The sequence below is a fragment of the Bos indicus genome, chromosome 9, assembly GCF_029378745.1.
Source record: "Bos indicus isolate NIAB-ARS_2022 breed Sahiwal x Tharparkar chromosome 9, NIAB-ARS_B.indTharparkar_mat_pri_1.0, whole genome shotgun sequence".
Lineage (NCBI taxonomy): Eukaryota > Metazoa > Chordata > Mammalia > Artiodactyla > Bovidae > Bos > Bos indicus.
In genome coordinates, this window is record NC_091768.1 from 103,320,798 (window position 1) to 103,345,053 (window position 24,256).

A 24,256-nucleotide genomic window follows, 5' to 3' on the forward strand; every position below is an offset into this window, starting at 1 on the left:
CCGAGCCCTCCTGCCGTGTCACCTAGATCAGAGCGACATCCACCGCCGACTCTTCACGGCCACGTAGCAGAGTAAAGGACAGAGCAGATATTTGTGGTTGGCAGAATGTTAAACTCGTGCTGCTGGACATCTTAGAAGCCAACTACATGAAGATCAAATCCCAGAATAAAAAAACAACTCTGAAAACCATCAGTCCCAGTGTTTCTCAAACATCTTAGCCACGATATCCTCTCTCCAAGCTAAATCCAAGGGGAAAGCCCAGGGGAGGCACTGTTGAGAGGGGGTGGGGCTGGATGCCCCCACATGCTCTCTGCCCCCCACCCCGAGCACCCCCGGCCCGCAGAGGCCCCAGGATTTGGAGGAGCAGTTTTCAACCATCGCTTACAGTTCAAGCCGTGCTAGGACCGTGCCCAGTGAGCGCCTGACTACACAAAATCACCTCTGCAAGCAGCGGTGAGCCTCCTTGGCTTGGTCCTGTGCTCACCACTGGGCAGGAAGGAAAGTGAGGCTTCCTGGCCACGTGTGGGTGACGTTCTGCAGGATGGCCGTGGTGGTGTGGTTCAGTTCTAGGGACGGAGGGACAGGCCAGGTCTTGGTGACTGCAGAATGTCACCGCCCTAATTCACCTTTCTAAGCTTCTGCGTTTACACAGAAAGTGTGAGGCTCAGGCGGTAAGTGGTTTGCGCTTGTTAATGATGTTGATGATGGAGATGACAAGGAGAGAGCTTCAGACGAGTTTATTCTCTTTCCCACACTGTGCGTGGCGGGCCCCCCGGAGGAGCATTGGACGGTGTGCCCCATGCCAGCCGCCACAGACTCACAGAGAGCTGTACCCGAGAGCTGAACCTGGGGAGCCGAGGTTTCAGAGCCTGTAACTCCCTTGTGTGACACAGTTATTTTAAATCAGATGTGAAACATGAAGGAGGCACATAAAATTCTATTTTTAAAACTGAGAACCCTGGTTTTCACTTTGAAGTTTTGATTTTTTTTAACTGTATTGATTTAGGGGTGTTTGAGAATACTTCTAAATTATAATGGGACAATTAAAAAAAAGTGTGAATGAAAATACATTTTGATAGAAAAGGACCAGAGACAGTGTTCTCTTGGCCCCTAGATACACAGCTCTCAACCCCTGAATCTCAGAAAACCACCTTTCTCCAGGAAGTTGAAGAACCAGCCTGGAATTCAAAACAACCAAGATTTATTTGCCCACATTTTCAAGATAGTTCAGTTGTCTACTTGTACCTAAAATCCTTTTTCAGTGATGAGTGGCTGCATGACAGGGATCAGAGTCTGAGCATTTTCTTTTTATGGAGTAATGGGGGTGGGGGAAGTGAGGGTCTCACCATTTTGCAGACACTGACCCACTGACCAAAGCCAGCCCTCTGGCGTTCCCTCCGGCTCTCCCAGCCAGCTCCAGTCTCAGCATTCTGCGTTGAGAGGATGGAAGCCCTTCAGAGGGAAATGACAAAACCCCTTGGACATCGACACTGGAGAGGTCAGCGGGTCCCTGTGGACTGAGGCGCCCCGGACGCCCCGAGACAGACTCGGGCTCCAAGCCCATGGGGACGTTCCAGCTGCTCACTGAAGCTGGAGCACCGTCCTGGAGCCGGGGCAGTGCTGAGGGAGGGGAGGGCTGGCTGGACGGAGAGTGGACGCCAGCCCCACTGCTGAGTGCGCCCCTCCGGGAGCCCTGGCTGCTCCAGGCGTCCCCGTGCGCTCTGCCTTCCGTGCACGCAGGGACTGGGACACCTGCAGGCCAGCTCTGAGACGAGGGTCCTGAAGGTCCGGGAGGGCTCCCCGACCAGCGCTGCCACTCAGCCCCAAGGCGCACGGCCCTCAGGCGACACTTAAACGCAACAGAAAAGCGCTTCGAGATGGCTCCAGAGCCCCTTTTCCGCTGATTTTTCCCAACTTGGCTTCCACCGCGTGGGATCCGGGCCCTTTCGTTCCCAGGCGGTCCTAGAATGTGCGTGTCCTGAAGAGCCATCAAAGGCAAAGCTGTTCTGATTGGTTCCCCATCTTTTGTGGCTGTCAGAAAATAACCTGTATTTATTTTGAAATAATGCTTCCTGCCTTTTTGTTCTATATAAATATAATTTCTATTTACTGTAGAGAATTAAGAAAATACAGGAGGGTGTATGGAAGAAATTTAAATGACTTATGTTTGTGCCACCCAGAGAGTACTTGGGTTAGCATCTCGGTCGTTCTCTCTCAGGTTTTACGTGTGTGTGTTTATACACGGGAGGTTATTCACGTTAAGACTGTTCGCTTTTCACTCAGTGCTGTGTATGAGCAGTGCAGCCCCATCTGTGATCACCCTGTAATAGGGAGGCCTGCTCCTCTGTTGAACTTGAAAGTTTCCATCTTTTAATATGACAGGGAATGCTGTGGCAAGCTCTGTGTGCAACTCCCCAAAACGGGTGGTCATTTTCTCAAATCCTGAAAGTGTTATGGGGTCAAAGGCCACAAGTCAGACGTTCTTGCCCAAAAGTTTGAACTCGATATCTCACACAAATTGCTGATAAGGTCAACATTTCAGCTCCTTTGCATAATTTTGTCCTCTATGAGAGGTGAAACATTACAAAACAAACGTGCTTCCTGCTGTGATATTTTTCCTTGTTTTTAATGGAAGTTCAGACCGCTCCGGGAGAGGCGTGTGCAGGACTCGGGAGGCTTGCTGAGACTGTGGCTGGAGGGCAGGGCCATTGCACACGTGTTGGGATCCAGCTAGGTCTCCCAGAAAGGCATGTGCGGTGGGAACCTCAGAGCCCAGAAACACGGCCTTATTTGGAAATGGGGCCTTTGCAGAGGGAGTCAAGTTAGGGTGAGGTTGTCAGGGCGGCCAATACCCAAAACAGGGCTTCCCAGGTGGCTCCGTGGTAAAGAAGCTGCTGCCAATGCAGAAGATGCGGGCTCGACCCTTGGGTTGGGAAGACCGCCTAGAGCAGGAAATGCCAAGCCACTCCAGTATTCTTCCTGGAGAAGCCCATGGACAAGGAACCTGGTGGACTGTGGTCCACGGGGTGGAAACGAGCGGGCACGACTAAGCAGTTAAGCACACAACCCACGGCGACCTCTATCCTTGTAAACAGAGGTGTGGATGCAGGGACGGAGAAGCCACGTGAAGATGGAGGCGGAGACGGGCTCAGGCGTCCACGGGGGCCCCAGAGTCACTGACACTGCCCGGAACTGCAGGAGGTGAGGGAAGAAGCGACTGGCCGGGCCCCCAGCCTCTGACCTCCAGGGAGAACACATGGCCTGGTTCATGGTCCCTGGTTCCCACCCCAGACGCTTGGGCTGCAAGCCCTGTCACTTCCGGGACCCCAGTCCCTGGGGGGAGTGGGCATCTTCTCCCGGCTCTTAGCACAATGCTGTGGACCCAGGCCTTTCCTCCAGCTGCTGGCGTGGCACCCCTTCCTGTGGGGCTCTTGGGTGGCAGGTGTGCTGGGAGGCCTGTCCTCCTCTGGATGCAGGCGTCACTCAGAGGCTTCAGGGGAAATACCTTGGATCATGTTTTGAGCGTAGTCCTCAGGCCTCTTTGATGCAAGGAAGCTCGAGGCCGGCCCTCGGGGTCACACGGGGGAAAGGGCTCAGGCCCTCGGGGTCACACGGGGGAAAGGGCTCAGGAGTGTCCCCGGGGTCACACGGGGGAACGGGCGCAGGCCCTCGGGGTCACACAGGGGAAAGGGCATGGGAGGGTCCCCGGGGTCACACGGGGGAACGGGCATGGGAGGGTCCCCGGGGTGTGTCCCGCTGGAGTGCACACGCCGAGGCTCAGGGGAGGAACCTGCCCCGGCACACACAGCGTGCAGCGGGGACTCCCGGGCTGTGTCCCTTTTCAGAGTTGGTCAGAGAGTTGGTCAGGCCCAGGATAGGGTCCACAGGCATCACCCACTGCTGCCCATCGGGGTCCTTCTGCAACTTGAGGTGGCGCCCGCTCCCCCGGGGGCCCACGCCAGCCTTGCCGGTCACCAGCACACTTTTCACAGCTCCCCTTCCCTGAACCTGCTGGGCGCATAATTGCTTCCGAGGGTCCCCGACTGATGGAGAAGCTGAAACACCTCCCAATCCCCAGCCCCCTTCTTGGGTAGACAGAGGGCGTTGACAGCAGAGATGTCCCACAGGGTCAGGCTCTTGGGAGTGGACGCTCCGCAGAGATGGACAAAGCCTGGGGACACAGGGAGGGAACCAAAGGACCACGTCCTCCTGCACTGGACACTCATTTGGGGTCAAAATGTTCCAACGGGTGCGTCCGTTGAGAGCATTGTGGAAGCAACCCCTGGAGGGCAGGTGCGTGTCCGGGGCTGGGGTCCCAGAGCCCGGCCCGAGTGCGTCTCCCCGCACCCTGCCCTGCCTCCTGCCGCTAAGCTTGGTTCCTAAGGTAGATCCAAAACAAGAGCGGGTCTAAAATGCTGGGCTTTTTTCTATTAAAAATTCCGCTTCTTAAACAAAATAGTGCAGGCTTCTAATCTCTTCTCCTAAACCCGTCTTTGAGAGATTAATTAACATGGATGTAGTCTTGACAACCAGGCAACTCCTCCTGGACCAGTGGGGCGGCAGTCAGCTGTCCTCACGCCTTCGAGCCCTCAGACAAATGGGACTGGGGAGAGCGGACGTTTCCAGAAGGATCCTCCCACCCGCTTCCCACTGGCGTCCATCGCTGCTTTCAAATGCCCCGTGAACTCCAGCCCTGAAGACACTTTTCCTCCTTTCTTCTATTTACTGTATTATCATCACTATCCTTTTCCTACCAGAAAAGGAGGTCATCACCTTTGTCCTACCAATCAAAGGTTTTGGAGAAATCGTTTTCTGTGTGGAAACGACAGAGAATTGCCTGGAATGGTGCGTTTACTTTGCAGGACCGTCCGGGCAGCCTTCCCTCCAGAGGGCACAGGTCATCCTCTGAGAGCCCCGGCGGGGGCAGCACGCCTGTAGCAAGCACAGAGCAGGCATCCCCTTTCGGAGGCAGTCAGGCTGCTGGTGAGCCGCCATCACGGCCCAGGCACCAGGGCCATCTTCGTCCATCGAGCGTATTTCTGACAGGCACCAGCAGCCTGGTACAGTCCCCCAGGGGCAGCTGACAGTGACCGCTGCCCTGTGGCCAGGGGCCTGCACCCACGGGCACCCCGGAGGGGCAGGTCGAGCACCCCACACCTCGCTGACCCCAGGCAGACCCCCCTCGCCTCCTAGCACCTTGTGGGGGGAGCCGAGGTGCCACCTGAGATCCCACGTGAAGGAGACCCTCGTCGGGGGTCCTGTGGGGTCCCCCACAGGCACAGGTGGGGGCCCTGCATAGGCGCAGATGCTGGAAGCGAGTCCCCAGGTGACTGGTCTGCCATGAAGGCATGAGGGGATCGTGGCCACAGCAGCGTCTCCAGTCTACGGCAGGCCTGGAAAGGGGTCCTAACACACCCCCAGACACGACCAGGCTCATCAGAGAGGGCCCCGGTGCGCTCCGAGCAGGACAGCATTCCTGTTGCCTGATTAAAGGAATTTTCTTTTGTGAATTAAACCACACTACACAAACCCCAAATTGTGCTGGTAACAGCCACACATGCAGTCACTCTCAGAACGCTGGGGGCCACGAAGCTGGACCCAGACCACCCGGGATTTTAGCAGCTTCTGTGCCTCTGTGGGGACCGCCAGTTCCTCTGGGGGGGATTCGGAGAGCCATGGGAACGGTTACAAGAAAAGCTCGCTTCCCCGCTGTTTTCCATAATTGCTCCTCCTCAACCCAATATGATTTAAGTGGAAAAAAGCAAACACACCCATTTCGGCGGCCCTTTCCCCCCACTCCTTTAATATTTCTTCTTCTGTGTAGAGTCAATCGAGGCCAACTGTGGGTGATGACTGGGCAGTGGGGTCCGGCTCACCTGGGGCCCTGGGAGGGGAGGGCCCGGCCCGAGGGAGCAGCTCTGAAGTGAGAAGTGGGGGAACCGCACACGGGGGCCGAGTTTCTATCTCTTCTTCTTTAAACACCCCTGCAAGTGTTTGTCATCTCAACAGAACCATCCCTGCAAGTAGACTCGTTGAGCTTGTTAGAAAATGGGAGTCAGAGATGCCGGCGCTTGGTCTCACCTTGAGCTGACGGCCCCTCCTGGTTCATGGAGGCAGACCCCGCCTCAGTGGTCTGGGTGACCTTGTGAAGGGCACGAGGCTTGTTCCTGACGGACGTCCCCCCTCGGTGCTGGGAGGGGTGAAGGCCTGGGGTCGGAGTGGTCTCTACGGCAGAATCACTTGGAGAAGAGTTTCAGGCTGTGCCGAGAGGGCGAGTTTTGTCATTTCCCGTGCAGTCCTGCAGGGCCCTGGAGATGGGGTCCAGGGGTTAGCCTGTCCTGCGTGCGCTCAGAGGCTCCCAGAGGCCAACCCGGGCCTGGGGCTTGGACTAAATAGAAGGGGTGCGGAGGGGGTCTGCAGACAGCTGTGGGGAGGGTTGGTGGGCGGTCAGGGCCGCCCCTAAGGAGCGGCAGGGGGACTCACCTGCTGAGCCAGGACGAGCCTGGCTCCACCTGGAAGGGACTGAGGCGGGGACACCGGTCAGCACGTCCTCACTCCCATCCAGCTGGGGCGAGTCGGGGGTGTGCAGGGCAGGTCTTCAGAACAGCAGGCAGTGGGGCTTGGCCAGAAGGGGCTCCTGAGCCGCACAAGCTGCCTGTCAGTTTACAAAAGCCACGCTAAGTCTAGCTCCTGGGGTTAATTCGCGCGTTCTCTCTCCTCCTCTGTCTCTGTCTCCAGCAACATAGGGCTTGCTTGTCCTCCTCCTCCCCGGGAGTGTGTGTGGGATGCTGCGTGCCTTGCTGTTGTGTGGGGTGGGCGGGAGGAGCAGCTGAATCACCCCTTGCTTTCAGGGAGGATCACCAGGCTCTGAGCCCCCAGTGCCCATCCACTCCTGAGAGCTGTAATTGCAAACCACACTGAGAGTTCGAGGTCACCTGTGGTCACTGCGCAGTCCGCTCCGAGTCTGTGGGGCATCCTGCGGGGCGGGACCCGGAGGCCAGTGAGAAACACAGAGTTGTCTCCTCCAGCCTCACCTCTCCAGGTGTTCAAAAGCACACTTCACGTACGTTTAGGCATGTCGTCCTTGAGAATCTCTGCCTGGGCCGTCCTTGATGAGCGCAGCTTCTGTGATGTTGTCTCTCCTTGTGACAAAGCCGACGATCATCAGAAAGATGTGCTGAAAAGGCAGAGAGAAGAGAGGGTGGTTAAGACAGTCACGGGAAAGCAAGCTAGATGACCAGAAGCTCAGCAGGAAATGAGCCGCTTCCTGGGACGTTCAGACGGCCGTGGCTGCTTTCGTCACCAGCCGATCTGAGATAAACTCGAAACAAAATACTGTAGGATATTTTGAAATCACTTCTGGAATTGGTTAGATCTGACAAGACAATTTTACAATCATCTTAAAAGGTTATAAACATAGAAGACACATTAAGCAGAATTCCTCTTCTGCAAAGACCCGCAAGGCCATCGCACCCACCACCTTGGTCAGAACGAGACAGAGGTCAGAACCTGTATGAGGAGGCAGGGACCCAGAGACACTGCTCGTCAGACAGGAGCCACAGCACAGGCCGCTCTGGAGACGAGCGCCTGGGTCTGAGGCCCGAGGAGCTGCCCCTGGGAGGCTGGGTCGGCGGCTCTGACCGGTGACCAGTGACCAAGGCTGCAGTGTGGGAGGGGCCTCTCGGCCACACCCCGCTTCCCAGGGGAGGCCCTGCTCTCAGCGCTTCCCTTGGGGACCGCTCCTCCCCGAGTGCCACGCACATCTGGGTCCTGCCACCTGGCCCAGAAGGCGCTGGGTCCAGCCTTTTCTGATCTTGGTGGACAACTCAGTTCTCTATCTCTGGTAGGGACCCAACTTACCCATCACTCCCGAGGGTTTTCGGAGTTTCGTGGAGGTGGGAACTTGCTGTATTTATTTTAACAGGGATTTATTGAGATGAGAAAGAGGAGAAATGTCATGGTTGCTGTTTTCCTGATTTAAAGAAGAGGCAGAGAAGTTAGCATTTCCTGCTGATTGCCTTCAGAACTAGACCAGACAACACCCTAGCTCAGCCCTCTCTGAGCTCCCACAAAACACAGCATTCTAGAAACCTCCATTGAAATGCATGGGCTCAAAAGATGTCTGCCTTTTGTAACTCAAAATAAGTGACAGTCAATGAGAAACTCTTGTGTAGACTTTAGTCTTAACTGAGTGGGTTAGTTGCTCAGTGTCCGATGCTTTGCGACTCCATGGACTACAGCCCGCCAGGCCCCTCTGTCCATGGGATTTCCCAGGCAAGAGTTCTGGAGTGGGCCGCCATTCCCTTCACCAGGACATCTTCCTGACCCAGGGATCAAACCATTCTTGACTGTCTAAGCCACCAGGGAAGCCCCAGGCTTAACACTAAGGGGGAAACAATTTCTTAATCACCTACCTCAGTGCACTCTGGAGTCCAGAGGCTTCAGTCAAGAAATCTGCAGTCTCGTTGACTCAACTGGGGTCAGGGTGGAGGGAGGTTTAAATTGCCAATCCTATCAAAAAGGTACTTCACATGAGAAAGAAAAGAACCCAACTCTACTGGTTCAATAAACATCTCCAGCTATTTATTTTAAAAGACCCTTGGTTGGATATTACATGACACTCACAAACGGTGCTGTTACTAGAAGAATTTCAGCCATCTGGAACACACTTAGACACACACTTTATTCAACCAAGTGAGAAAAAGTCCACATACTTTTTAATGCATGTTTAGAACAAAAAATGACTTAATTCTATAGGAAATCAACCCTGAATATTCACTGGAAGGACTGATGCTGAAGCTGAAGCTCCAATACATTGGCCACCTGATGTGAAGAGCTGACTCGTTGGAAAAGACCCTGATGCTGGGAAAGACTGAAGGCAGGAGGAGAAGGGGACGACAGAGGGTGAGATGGCTGGATGGCATCGTGGACGCAATGCACATGAGTTTGAGTAAGCTCCAGGAGACAGTGAAGGACTCAGAAGCCTGGTGCCCTGCAGTCCATGGGGTCGCAGAACAGGAATGACTTAGCGACTGAACAACAACAACGAAATATAACCAACTACCAGCGGCTTCAGCATCTGAAAATTGCTCCAGATGGATGCAGTGCCTCGGCAAGGAGCGCGGAAGCGTGTGGGCGAGTGAAGAGGAGGACGCAGGGCGCTCCGCCCCATCCCTCGAACTGCTAACCGGTGCTCGAGTCCTGTATTGGTTTCCTGGGGCTGCCGTAACAAATACCACAACTGAGTGCTTCAGGACGACAGAGGTTTGCCCCTCGCAGCCCAGGAGGTGAGCGGGCTGGACCCGAGGTGTCCATTCCCTCCTCCCCCTGCCCTTCCAGCCACCGGCAGCCCTGCGCGGCCCTCCGCTGGCGGCCCATCACTCCAGCCTGCCTGCTCTTCACCCAGAGTCGTCCCTCCGCGCCTATGTCCTGATCTCCTCTTCCCACGAGGACACCAGAGACCTGCCCACCCCAGCCACCTCATCTGCCATCTGCAAAGACCCTGCTTCCACAGCCCCAGGGCCTGGGGACTGAACCGAGCACAGGTGTGGGGAACACAGTTCAATTCACAGCACATCTGGCGCTCTTGCTGCGTTAGCTCATTGACCCTCTCAGCTACCCCACCACCAGCCAGGGACTCAGATTAAGGAGAGAAGCAAGGTGTCTCCTGGACCAGAGGGCCCGGGGGCTCCCCGGAGGGACAGGCCGCCGAGCAGCACAAACGCAGGAAGGGCAGCAGCCTCTGAGCAGCCTCCTGAGCGAGGTCCACTTGGGCAGGAGCACCCAGCCTCGCGGGAGCCTGCAGCCAATCTCGCCCTGTCCATCACCGACCACAGCTTCACCACATCCTTCCGGCCCCTCAGAACCGGAGGGGATTCGACTCCAACCTCCCGAGTCACAGGCTGCTATGGCTGGGGGCCCTCCAGGCCTGTCCCCATCAATCACAGCCAGTGCGAAGCTCACTGTCCTCCTGCTTCGCACCAGCCAATAACCCTTCCTGTCAAACCTCGTGCTGGTTGCCTATACTGCCATGGAGCTTCAGGCAGGGGCAGGAAGAAGCTTTGCGGAGAGCTACGCGAATCCCTCCTTTCCCTGGCTTCATGCTCCCTCTCCCCGCAAGCCCCAACGCAAGGTGTTCTGGCCTTCCTCCCACGCAGGGCGACCACGGACCCCCAGACCTCCTTACAGACCCACCTTCTCCACCAGAGTGGCACCCAGGCCTGCGTACCCCGGAGCCCAGCTCTGGTCAATGGGGGGACGCTGGGGTGGCACTGCCATGCCTGAGAGAAGATGAAGGACTCTGCACACGTGACCGTGCCGGGGACAGAGACCCACGCAGGAGAGCCGCTCAGCTGGTGTGTTCTCTAAGGTGATATACTCGGATCTGACTTGCCATCAGCTCACACAAACGTGCGTGCTCGTGTGCTCAGGGTCTCGGCGTGTCCGCCTCTTTGCGACCCCGTGGACTGCAGCCCACCAGGCTCCTCTGTCCACAGGATTCTCCAGGCAAGAGTGCTGGAGGGGCTGCCATTCCCTTCTCCAGGGGATCTTACTAACCCAGGGATCAAACCTGTGTCTCCTGTGTTTCCCGTCTTACCAGGCAGATTCTTTCCCACCGTGCCACCTGCAATCTAAACGAGCGAACACCTATTAGAAGGAAAGGAGAAACCTCACTGATGGAAAGGAGTCCGGGGTTTCGAGCATAATGTGAGTCAGGAGGGGCTGAGAAGGAAGATAAAATTCAAGTAGGTAAAAGCCTAGTGAAGAGCAGTTTAAACACTAACGGTTCCAAAGCATTCCTGATGGATGTCTTGTTTATTATGCCAATAAAATCATATTTGTCCTAACCACAGATATTTTCCAGTTCAACCTACATTCCATGGAAGCCCAAAAGCAAAATGGATGTGGCTGAATGAAGATGAGCAAGCTTCGGAAAAAAAAAAAATTAAATTCATTTCTCCATTTTTATACCAGAAAGTTCTCTGAGTACATCCTTTGAAAACGCAAAGGCCTCTGAATAGGTGGGAGACCCACTGTCTGACGAGTTACAAAGCCCGAAGTCCAGCGGCCCTGCTCCCAGAATCGACACCCGTGGGGCCCCCGGAACCTCCAGCCCCCGCCAGCAGACAGATTCTCAGCTGTTCAGTTCTCACAAGGTACAGGCTTGCCATCAGGATTAACAGACGAGTTCATTCTGAAGTTAAAATACACCGTGCCTGGGGCATGCGTATGCTGCTGCTGCTGCTAAGTCGCTTCAGTCGTGTCCGACTCTGTGCGACCCCATAGACGGCAGCCCACCAGGCTTGTACGCTAAGTTGCTTTAATCATGTCTGACTCTTTGTGACCCTGTGGACTGTAGCCTACCAGGCTCCTCTGTCCACAGGATTCTCCAGGCAAAAATACTGGAGTGGGTTGCCATTTCCTCCTCCAGGGCATCTTCCCCACCCAGGGATCAAACCCGCATCTCTTATGTCCTGCATTGGCAGGCAGGTTCTTGACTACCAGCACCATCTGGGAAGCCGTAAATACACTAAGCGATTCTAAAATTTTCCTTTAGAGTCCGAAAATGTGCTCTGTGTCTTTATTAGTTTTGCAACTGATTTAAAAAGTAGCAGCACAATGAATGCAAGGGCTTGGTGGAACCGGGGGATCGCGGTACCTCACCAGTGAGCTTAGGGCCACGCACAGCCCGCCACAGGCCAGGCCGGGAGTCCGTCCTCTGCTGGGGACCCGGTGACACCGGGTTCTGTCACTGTGGAGAAGAGCCCCACAGTGTTTTCATACTTTAAGGCAATGGGGGGAAAGCCAGGGTTATAAGTCTAACGACATGCTGATTCAAGGACTTATCAGAACTGCCTTTGAGAAAGAAATCTAGGTCATTATAAGGATTTTTTAATGAATCCACATTTTCTTCAGAAACGGATACATGGACTTAACGTTTTGATCTTCTGATTAGGAATTTCAGTGGTTACGTGGCATTCTTGTAAGTGGAGAAGATGGTGGTTCTACTAAGAAAGTTGTCATTATCTTTTGGAAGAAGCTAAAAATATTTCTCTGGAAAACGTGATCGTGATTCAAAGCCAGTGCAGTGGTTTTGAGCTCTTCCTCTGGCAAGTTTGAAGGTCATCCCGGGAGTGCAGGAATGGGCTGCAGTTTTAAATGTCCGACTCGTAGTACAGAAGAATGTGTGTGCAGTTGAGTTTCTACTTACAGAATATGGTGGAAATAATGATTATGGCATTTGCATTTTGATAACTAAAAAGACATGCTGTCAACTGCGATAAATCTTCGTTTGAAATAGGTTATATGGTTAGAATTTTCATGAACTCAGGATTTTCTAATGAAATTGGAAACACACAGTTGCCAATTACACATTTTTATGTGTTTGCCAAGGAAACTTTTTAAAGAGGTTTGCTCCAATGTACTATCATCTTGTTTCATTTGGGGGAAAAAAATCTAAAAGCAGAAAGAATAGATTTTAAGCACGAATGGTAATTAGTCCATTCTGAAGGCGATCAGCCCTGGGATTTCTTTGGAAGGAATGATGCTGAGGCTGAAACTCCAGTACTTTGGCCACCTCATGCGAAGAGTTGAGTCATTGGAAAAGACTCTGATGCTGGGAGGGATTGGGGGCAGGAGGAGAAGGGGACGACAGAGGATGAGATGGCTGGATGGCATCACTGACTCGATGGACGTGAGTCTGGGTGAACTCCGGGAGTTGGTGATGGACAGGGAGGCCTGGCGTGCTGCGGTTCATGGGGTCGCACAGAGTCGGACACGACCGAGTGACTGAACTGAACTGAGATTGAGCATTTCTTGGCTTCATTTTGTCACAGGCCAATTAAAATATCACGCATTTCTCAAGTCAGTGGATTTGGATCTGGAATGCTGACTGTGGGCCCCGGCCTCTGGCTCGCCGTGAGCCGGGGCGGTGGCTGTGCTCCGTGAGCCGGGGCGTGTGGCTGTGCTCCGTGAGCCGGGGCGTGTGGCTGTGCTCCATGCTATGTCTGTAACACGGGTAGCTCTCGGTTTCATTTTGCCTCACAGGTTTCACTTGAAAATTAACTGAAGAAATGTACGTCTACGTAATCAGCTCTTGGCAGGTCTTCAGAAGATGTAATTCCCCTTCATCTTCACCCTTGTCTATCGGGGGGCACGTGTGCCACGGAGCCCACAACTTTTATGACAAATACAGTTCCCTACACGATTTTGTAACACCTGCTGCTGCTAAGTCGCTTCAGTCGTGTCCAACTCTGTGCGACCCCATAGACGGCAGCCCACCAGGCTCCCGGTCCCTGGGATTCTCCAGGCAAGAACACTGGAGTGGGGTGCCATTTCCTTCTCCAATCCATGAAAGTGAAGTCGCTCAGTCGTGTCCGACTCTTTGCGACCCCACGGACTGCAGCCCACCAGGCTCCTCCGTCCATGGGGTTTTCCAGGCAAGAGTACTGGAGTGGGGTGCCATTGCCTTCTCCACACCTGTTGGTACCCAAACCAGCTGTGACACAGGACAATAGAGGTTCCTCTGTATTAGGAATCAAGTTAAAACTTTATAATTTTAAGTACTGATCTGTTTGTTCTTTCTCTTCTATTATAAGGAGGCTTCTTCCCTGGTAGCTCAGAGGGTAAAGAATCTGCATGCAATGCAAGAGACCTGGGTTCAATTCCTAGGTTGGAAAGATTCCCTAGAGAAGGGAATGGCTTTCTCTTTTACTATAAAGTGCAATCATTTTACAGTTTGAAAAAAAAAGAAAAATTATTGTTATTGCTTTGCTACAAAAAATATTTGCAACGTTTTCTAAAAGGCACTTTTCATTTTATATGATCTGAAAAGAAGCATAATTTTATCATATTCCCATAGTTTTGAAGACTTTTATCCTTTTATCTGGCTTTTTATCCGACTCTGAATCAAATAATCTGCTTTTTTCCTCAGATTTTTGAGTGATTGCTTCATTAACAAATAGGTGCTGCTATCTACATCTGGTAATTAAATTCAAGTTTCTTAGATACTCTTTAAATGAGGTAGAATCACTGCTTTGAATTTGAATTAAATGGAATGGATGTTATTTAATTAAAACGGGTCAATCTTAAGCAGATTCACAGAATGATAATCACTATAATAATAAATAAATTATTTAATCCTGACTTTAATTCATTATCAAGACATAATCCTTACATGAGCAGTTCAAAATATGAGAAAAGCTAACCTCTGCGGCTCCCCGGGAGCCAGCACCCCGAAGCCTGCTTCCCATACCAACCAGCTCTGCTGTTCACTCGAGCACTCGTGTCTGACTCTGTGTGACCCGTCGACTGTAGCCTGCCACGCTCCTCTGTCCAGGGGATTCTCCAGGCCAGAATACTGCAGTGGGTTGTCATTTCCTTTTCCAGGGGAGAAGCGTCTTGCTTACAATGCAGGAGCCCTGGGTTCGGTCCCTGGGTCGGGAAGATCCCCTGGAGAAGGAAATGGCAACCCACTCCAGCACTCTTGCCTGGAAAATCCCACGGACAGAGGAGCGTGGTGGGCTACAGTCCACGGGGTCGCAAAGAGTCCGACTGGACTGAGCGACTTCACTTTCACTTTTCTCCAGGGGATCTTCCCAGTCCAGGCTTCAAACATTGGTCTCCTGCACTGCAGCCCTTGACCTGCCCTGTAGATTCTTCACCAGGAGCCATCTGAGAAGCCCTAATTACCATACAAACACCAGTTAAAACAGAAGCAATGGCCCCAGGGCTCTGGATGTTCACAGTGGCCGTGCCTTTAAGGAGAAGAGTCAGGGTTTAAGAAGCCCTGCTGGCTGAGTTTCCTCTTTTAGCTCCTGGCTTTGCCCTGAAGGCTGCCCGGGTTGGGGACAGCCCAGTGGACACAAACAGTGCATTTTTGAGACAAACACCGTCTGTCTGTCCAAGGACCAGGAGGAGGATTCTCTGCACTGAGTGTGGGAAAAGACCCCTTCGGTTGTTTTTCCTTTGCTTATCTCTTTTTCCTCCTGGCTTGCTTGTTTGGTAGTTCAGTTCCTAGCGCTCTGACAGTAATGACTACTGAAAATCTAAAAATCTAAGAGAAAACTTATCTTTCTGGCCAAAGGACTTAAACTTGATTAAAAAAAAAGGACCCAGCATTTGAAGAGTATGAAAAATCCTTATTATTTATTTTTCCTTCTCTTGTCTCAGCTGTACTGAATGAATAGACCTTCACAAGCAACTCTGACCCTAAAGGAAAGCCCAGTGGGGCCCCGGAGCTGGGAAGGATAACTGAGTGGATTTCCTGTTAAAACAACAGCAACAAAATTCAATAGTTTCCAGAAGATTTTAACAGGATTCAAAATTTCATAGTGTAGTATTAAAAATGTCCAGGATCCAATCCCAAAGTATTTGAAGTACAATGAACCAGAAAATTAAGATCAACACTCAGAAGAAAAGATTATCAACAGATGCCAATTTCAATGTGACCCAGATGTTCGAATTACCAAAGAAAGACTAAGGCAACTGCTGTAACTATACTCCTTGAGATCGAGGTAAACACTCTTGAAATGAATGAAAGTGAAGTTCTCAGGAGGAAATGAGAGGCTATGAAATGGAAATTTTAGAACTAAGAAATGCAATAGATAAAATTGAATAATCCCATGGATGGGTTTGCTTGTAGAATGTAGGAAGTAGAGTGAAAAGTCAATGAATTTAAATTTCAATGAATAGAAATCATTTCATCTGAATGACAGAGGAAAAAACAATTGAAGAAAATGAACAGAGTCTAAGGAAGCTGTGGAATAATCTCAAAATTCTCACCCTCACAGCACTGGAAAGCCAGAGTGGGGGAGAAACAGTGATGTTTGGAGAAAAATTATTTGAAAGAATAACGGCTAAAACCTTCCCAAATATCGTTCAAGACAAAAATTTATATATTCAAAAATTCAGTGAGCCACAAACAGAATAAACTCAAAGAAACCGTGCAACCTACTTGGGATGCTGGAAACTAAATATGCAGAAAAATATTTGAAAGGTGAGAAAAATAAAGTTTTTCACTGGGCACATAAGAACCAAAGTGTTTTCTTTAAAAAAAAAAATTCATCTGTTCCTGTTTACTTTTACATAAGACATTTAAATCAATAAATAAACTGGAGGAAAGGGCATTTTGGCTCTGGAAAAGGATGTGCAAAACATGAAGTCAAATAAAAATTAGTGGGTACATTATCTAAATATTTGGAACCTCAAACAAATATTTGGTTTGATTTTGAGGCAAGTAAACGGCTCAGTCACTTCTTTTTTTATCCCCTCTGGCTCATCGTCCGTGGCGATGACCAACGAATGAAAACACGGAGGTGAGTGACGGAATATAATCAGGCGGCTGAAGAAATTGCCTGTTACACTCCTGAAAGTCAGGGGCCTTGGGAGCTCATTTACAGATGATCATGAAGCCAACTGCTTCATTCTCGAACTTCTGTGATAATCGTGGCGTTTCTCAGTTTCAACTTATTAATGTCTTGGGATGAAATGCAGGCCTAATATTGAGCTAGCTTGCAAAATGTGTCTATAATATCATACTGAGGACTTGTGTGGCCCCAAACGCCATCTGCCGCCACTGTACAAGTGCTCCTGCATGTCCTAGAGGACTTTATTTCTCGTGGATCACAGCTAGTGACGGCAAAGTTCCACGAGCTTTGTGAGGATGGTTATTATGTGTCTGAAATTAGAACAAGTCTGCTACGTGTGTAGAACAGAGCTATTAACCACATGAAACGAGGTTCCCCTTATTGACTGAAGGCATTTTATTAGCACACATTCTTTACCTCTTTCTGAAACTCCAGTTTCAAAAACCTTACACAAAAGAGAAAAGCATTATAGAGATGAAATATACATAGAAATTTAAAGAGAATGCAGATGAGAGCTTTTAACTGTGGACACATGGTAAGACGGAGTTTAATTGTGTCTTCGTTTATACTGGATTCCATTTAAAATCTTCTCCACAGGCCCCCTTACACCTCAGGTCATGTTTTATAAGGTCATGGTTTGACCTCTAACATATAAACCCAAAAGAAACGAAGAAAGTTGTAACAATAGTTTACTCTCATCTGATGAAGAAAGAACAGGTAATTTATGACCCACTAAATACACTCTGAGAAGAGAAAGCCAACTATCTTTGTCATCAAAATGCAGTTAATTTATGTCCTCATCACATCAACTTGAAAAAAGCATTTGTTCACAGCTATGGAGATGGTAAGAGCATTTGGTTATTTTATATCCACTTTTGCTGTTTTTAGTGATATTTTAATAATAAAAACAGCAAATGGGTATACTCAAGAGTCTTTATATACTTTTATCAAATTTTTCCTTTTTAATTCTTATAAAGAAGAACATCGGGACAAGGACTTTGAGATCACCACTGAGAGAAAATAAAACTAAGAACTCCATGTTTATTTTGAGGAAAGCAAGAATGACCTGTGAGTCTGCCCTAAAGGTGTCTTGACTTCATGTGGCCGTGGAGGAGAAGATGGTGTGGTTTGCCCAGTGATTTGCATTACGCTGCTGGAAAAAAAACACAAAAACCCTATTTTGAAAATGTTTATGCATCAGTTATTTTGCTTTGGGAAACTGTGAAATGCATGCCAGTTATTAAAGAAAGCTCACTTTGCTTCCTTTCCCCACAGCCCAGAGCTGAAATGTGTGCGATAACCCACCTCTCTACGCTGCTGCTGAGAACTAGCTGAAATGTGTGCGATAACCCACCTCTCTAGCTGCTGCTGAGAACCAGCTGAAATGTGTACGATAACCCACCTCTCTAGCTGCTGCTGAGAACCAGCTGAAATGTGTACGATAACCCACCTCTCTAGCTGCTGCTGAGAACCAGCCGACTGTGACGTGAGGAACAGGTGATGCTCTTGATTCAGAGAGTCTCTCACTCTGCGCAAATACGTTCCTAGTACTTTACTCATGTTTGTCGTTTCTACCAAGTCTGAAGATTCTGGGAAGTCATCTGAGCAATAGTTCTTGTTTATCTTGACTCAAGCCAGGTTGGGAAGATATATAGCAACATAGCAAGCCTGACATTTACTAGGCATTGATTACGATTTTGTTAGCAGTTTGTTATGAGAGAAATCTGAACAGTTCTGTCTTTGTGGGTATGGATATATATGGTTTTCTATGCACTCAATTCTCACTCTCAGTACTGACCTGTCAGCATTTTTGAAGCTGCTAAACTACACTCTCAATAGAGAAAATGTGGGTGAAATGGTGGAGAACATGTAGAGATCAAAATGATGCTATTATTTATGAAATTGAACCCATATTAGGGTCTTAACACAATTTACATTGTTGAATCTCTTCAACCCATAATTCCTTATATCTTGAATCTCATCTGAAATTCCTCTTAACTTTTTTTTAATGTGAAACATTTTTAAAGTCTTTAGTGAATTTGTTGCAATATTACTTCTGTTTTATGCTTTTCTTTTTTTTTGCCACTAGGCACGTGGGATCGTAGGTCCCCAACCAGGGGTCGAATCTGTACCTCTGCATTGGAAGGCAGAGTCTTAAGCACTGGCCCACCAAGGAAGGCCCCGACATCCTTTTTCTGGCCTAAACTGAAGAACTCCCCAGAGAAACTGTGTGGATCACAATCAACTGTGGACAATTCTGAAAGAGGTGGGAGTACCAGATCACCTGACCTGCCTCTGAGAAATCTGTATGCAGGTCAGGAAGCAACAGTTAGAACCGGGCATGGAACAACAGACTGGTTCCAAATAGGAAAAGGAGGACGTCAAGGCTGTATATTGTCACCCTGTTTATTTAACTTATATGCAGAGTACATCATGAGAAACGCCGGGCTGGAGGAAGCACAAGCTAGAATCAAGAATGCCTGGAGAAATATCAATAACCTCAGATATGCAGATGACACCACCCTTATGGCAGAAAGTGAAGAGGAACTAAAAAGCCTCTTGATGAAAGTGAAAGAGGAGAGTGAAAAAGTTGGCTTAAAGCTCAACATTCAGAAAACGAAGATCATGGCATCCAATCCCATCACTTCATGGGAAATAGATGGGGAAACAGAGGAAACAGTGTCAGACTTTATTTTTCTGGGCTCCAAAATCACTGCAGATGGTGACTGCAGCCATGAAATTAAAAGACACTTGCTCCTTGGAAGGAAAGTTATGACCAAACTAGACAGCATATTAAAAAGCAGAGACATTACTTTGTCAACAAAGGTCCATCTAGTCAAGGCTATGGCTTTTCCAGTGGTCACGTATGGATGCGAGAGTTGGACTGTGAAGAAGGCTGAGCACCGAAGAATTGATGCTTTTGAACTGTGGTGTTGGAGAAGACTCTTGAGAGGCCCTTGGACTGCAAGGAGATCCAACCAGTCCATTCTGAAGGAGATCAGCCCTGGGTGTTCATTGGAAGGACTGATGCTGAAGCTGAAACTCCAATACTTTGGCCACCTGATGCGAAAAGCTGACTCATTGGAAAAGACCCTGATGCTGGGAAAGATTGAGGGCAGGAGGAAAAGGGGACAACAGAGGATGAGATGGCTGGATGGCATCACTGACTCAATGGACATGAGTTTGGGTGAACTCCGGGAGTTGGTGATGGACAGGGAGGCCTGGCATGCTGCGGTTAAAGGGGTTGCAAAGGGTTGGACACGACTGAGTGACTGAACTGAACTGAACTGAACCCAGAGAAAAGAAGAGCAGGTCACTCAACCGTTAGGAGAATTTCCAGGTCAGAACAAAGAGCTCAGAGACCGCCGTAATCTAAGAGAATTACAAAATAGGCCGGTTGTTCCAGAGGCTATAAGGCAAAGTGCTGTTGCACAAATCTGCTTGCAAAGAGATCACCAGTAGCCTGGCGTCTGCCGCGGCGAGGGTGCGGCACGAATCTGCCAGAGTCCACGTCCCAGTGCCAGCCGCCCCCGGGGCCCCTCCGCTCCCTCCATCGCCTTTTCCCTGGGTGGTCTGTGGCTGCCACCGAGGTCTCGGGAAGCATTCACTGAGGCAGGACACAGGAGGACTGCGTCTAAAACTGAGAGCCAGATTCTTACTCTTGGGCTCCAACACCAGCTTCTGAAAACCATGGCAGGGGATGACTGGAATCCCAAGAAACTCATGGTGACTCTAGGAACAAAGCTCAGCATGGTGTGTGTGGGTCTTGGGGGTTGCAAAGGCCGACTACCCTGCTGTCCCCGCCTGGACGCAAGTCTTCCAGAGCAGAGGAGCAGGAGGAAGCGGAGGCCTCCAGGGCAGGGAAAGCGCTCGGACCAGGCTGAGTGGCTGAGCAGCGGCCCAGCCCCGCTGTCCTGCATCCCACCCCTGCTGCTCTCTAAGCGGCGGAGCCCTGGTCATAAGCGTGGGGGACAGAAGGCACCCAGGACAGGACAGCGGGAAGCAGGGCTCAGGAGAGGCTCCTCTGTCCACCTGGGTGCGGGGCCCACAACACAGAAGGGGTCAAGGCAGAGGAGCTGAGACAGTCCTGCTGCAGCGACCCAGACCCGCTCGGGCCCTCAGAGAGACAGAGAAGGGGGCAGCAGAGGCACTGCTTGTCGCCAGGGGCATGGTGGCCAGGGGCACGGTGGCCAGGGACGGTTTGCAGCTTTGGCCGAAGTGGAGGCTGATGGCCAAAGACCAGACAGGGTGAACTCCTCTCTGTGGCGTCCAGGAGTGGAGCAAACCAGACATGTCTTCCCCTGAAGACACATAGAAGATACACAGTCCCTTTTGGAACATACAGCTCACACCCTGGGAGGAGAAACTGGAGCGCAGCTCTGAATCAGCCGAGTTCAAACTGGCAATGCCTCAGGGCTCAGAGACTCTGTAGTTTTTAAAGTGAGTAGGTTAGATCTCCTGCCGCAGAGATACTGTGACTCCACTGAAAATCAAACCCAAATTTAAAAGAAAGCAAAATTCCTTTTTAAAAAACAAGCTTGAGGTTGTAGCTCATGGGAATACTGCCTTGGCCACATGTGTTGCTCATGAGAATTCTGCATTGCCGATATCTGAATGCCCCTGCAAGGGCCATTCAACAAGCGCTTATTTATGGTATAGGGTCAGAAAAGGGATTCTCAATGTATCTCCTGTTGGAGGAACTAGAAAACACCCCCGAAATCCCAGAGCCCATTCCTGAGCGCATCCTTCTTGCCTCGGACATTATCCATGCGTGCAGGAAACGGCTTGGCCTCTGGTGTCTGTGAAGCCAGGACGGTACAGCAGGTCTTCGGGACGGTGGAGATGCTTCACGCCTGTGCTGACAGACTGAGCGCCTGAGATGCGTCCGGTGCAGCCGAGAAGCTGGATTTTAACTTGTGTTCATTTTGGCTTCAGATAACTGTGATACACAGGTGACTATGGCCCCTGTAACAGACACTGAGGCAGAGGGCTAGGTTCTTATCCACAGCCCTGCGTGTGGCCAAGACTGCAACTGCATTCCTTCCTTTCCACGGTAATCTCGCATCCTTCTCATTGCTACAGTCAGGCGGAGGCAAAAGATGTCAGCTGAAGACCTCAGTCTCTCTAGACTCCTCCTGTCTGAACCTCAGTTGCCTGCTGGGCTGATCCAGCAGGAAGTCTGGAGACCCGCCTAGGTGCTGACCCAGTGCCAGTGCGATGGTGTAGACACCTCTGGGACTAGGCTGGGCTCAGAGGCTGCTTAGCCGAGCTGCGGAGAACAAGACAGACCCGAGACAGAACTGCAGCGGAAGGGCTGGTGACGTTGGCACGCTGTGTGCAGGGGGCCTGCTTCTCAGCTGGGCTCCTTGTCTCCAGTACCTGAAGGTTACGCAGGCTGGGCGTTTGCTCCTCTTGTTCCCCAGTCCGTTCACACGGCTGTGATTCACAGTGCCTTTTGCGTCTGTATTTCCTCTCCTTTCACCAGCTATTTGCTCATTACACATTCACTCGTTATTTGTCACGGACTTACTAGCTGTTGGGAGGTAGGAAACAGCTAGGAGCACAGCCAAGCGGAGCCCCCGACTTTCTGTTGCGTTTAATCTAATCAGGGAAACAACAATTCCCCAAATCTGTGCTGGGCAAGACACATCCTCTGGCTGCCTGTCTTCATTACACCTCAGCCAATGACTTCAACGCTCCTTTGCGATTTCCTCACATTATTTCCTCCATGGGTCTCGAGGGGGTGATGGGAAGACAGTGCTAAATATGTTAGCTTCTATGCTAAACATGGTCAGTTTTCTAGTCTATATCCAACCAAACCTCGAATCTGGGGAGATAATGTGTCAGGTTAAAGCATTTCTTGCAGTGTGTGGTGCCCATGTAATCAGCTTCCTCAGTGATGACTGCTCTGCTCCCCCGAAGAGATCTGTTTAAGCAGGAGAGACTCAGGGGGCAGGTCCGTCTCAGCGTTTTGTCCCGTCCTCCGTCTCCCTGTGGGTACCATGTGCAGGAGCCTGGAGCTGAGGCAGCCAGCGGGTGAGCGTGAGCCAACAGTGTGCTGTGTTGGTTTGGGTAATGGCAGCTGTAGTAATACAATTTCATTGTCACAAAAAGTTGGTAATAGTGAATTGGAAGTTCAGTGTTCCTTCTTACCCTGTTGGGATCTTTTCTTAATGTGGTGCTTGGAATCCTGACTTTTTCCACTGTGTTGTTCTCTAGCCCCACAGCTTCTGAGTTCTTTGCATGAGGCCAGTAGGCAGGTAAGAGAGTCTGGAGCTGGCTTACTTGCCTCTTGAGATGCTAGCCTACCATATGAACTTTAAACTCCTACACTTGGAACCCGAAGTTTTCCAGCATAAAGCTGTATCCCTCACGACTGCCAGACTGCACTTGCTTATCCACCCAGCACTCCTTCGCCCAGGCATGCACATCCTCACTCAAAGCGTCCTTTGACTGCCGTGCGTGCGCTTCACCCCCCAGAGTTCTGCGCTGCAACTCTCACCTCAGTCCCCCTCTCAAAGAATCGTCTCAAACACCGTTATATGCTGAATCCTTACTCCTAGATGAACGTAACTCTTTCCTTTCATCTCTCAGAGTTTAACATACACATCTCATTTGATAGTTCATAACAGTTATTTTAAATTCAAGTTCAAATCTCATTATCTTGAGATAAAAAAGATAACGATAAAGATTGTTACCGAAGATTATTAAGCAGCTTAAAAAATTCTACAGTTTGAATATTCAAACCACGTTTTATTTTCTAAATCAAATATATAAAACTCATTCATTGCCTCCTTATAAGTCAAAATTGGAATCTATAATTTAACAAATATTTGTTGTCTTGGACTGCCTACTATCTGAGAATTTCAGCTTCATGTAAGATTTATTAATCTTAATAATTCAGTCAACATAGAAATAGTGGAAAGACGGATTCTACGTAATTAAAAAAACTCTCCATGTGGCACTCGATTTTTCATGTTTATGAAGTTACGTCTGGATGTCTGTAGATGAGCACTAATCACCTCATTTGTTTTTGTAACCACGATCCCAGACATTTCTCTAAATGAAATACTCTGTTGGTTCCATTTGTAAGTTGCATTTTTAAAAAAAAAATCCTGCACTTGGATTTTTGAAAGGTTTTCTCTTTTGTCAACGGTTAAACACCACCGCCCCCACACCCCAGCTCTTACTTTCCCTGGTGACAGCAAGATGAAAACAGAAGCGAAAGCCGTACACACCTGCCACCGAGGGTTAAAACCCGCCAATATCCACCCTCACGTCACGCCAGCCTCTCGGATCAGCTTCCACTCCTCCAGGCGGGCGTTGGTGACGCTGGAGTCGCCTCGGTCCTGCACCCGCGTCCCAGGAGATTCCCGTCGGCCCAGTCTGCCATCAGCTGCTGCTCATTTTCAGTTGCCAGAAAACCCAGAGACGCTGCCTTTAGCACCCACAGGACACTTGGGACAGCCTGGGAATGCTTCCGTGGCTGTTGCTACAAAGGACAGGAAGGATCTCCATGTGGGGTTAATGCAACCCTCCCCCACACCAGGGTGCGGGCTCCTGTAGGGAGCACCGGAAGTTTCCGAGACCAGCCGGAACCGGAACCGCTGTGGTCAGGCCGCACCCGCGTAAGGAAGGCCTTTGTCTCCATCTCTGACGCGCGTGATGCAACAGCACCAGTCAGGGGCCCGGCACTGAGTGACGAGGAGCTTGGAGGACCCTTCACAGCCAGGGGACTCAGGACTGTCCGTGCGTGTACACACACCTGGGGAAGCAGGCTCCCTGCAGAGGGACCCCTGAGAACCGGCTGAGAGCGGGGCACCAGCTTTTGTCAGGACCTGCGCCAGGAGAGTGAGAGGAGAACCGTGGGCCAAAGGTGCCCACCTGGG

At 50.5% G+C, this 24,256-nt stretch overlaps 1 long non-coding RNA gene across 7 annotated transcripts; it reads right to left on the reverse strand.

The window, feature by feature from the left end:
* Positions 1-722: 722 nt before the first annotated feature.
* Positions 723-23,960, reverse strand: LOC139184998 (uncharacterized). 7 transcript variants are annotated; one of them, XR_011568596.1, is made up of 7 exons: positions 23,606-23,960; positions 8,415-8,511; positions 7,861-7,972; positions 7,068-7,177; positions 6,936-6,976; positions 6,484-6,655; positions 723-6,308 (listed from the first exon to the last, which is right to left on the reverse strand). It is a non-coding gene; the product is annotated as an uncharacterized lncRNA (long non-coding RNA). The 7 variants fall into 7 exon arrangements; XR_011568595.1 differs by having other exon boundaries at positions 6,484-6,976; XR_011568593.1 differs by having other exon boundaries at positions 6,936-7,177.
* Between the last annotated feature and the right edge of the window lie 296 nt (positions 23,961-24,256).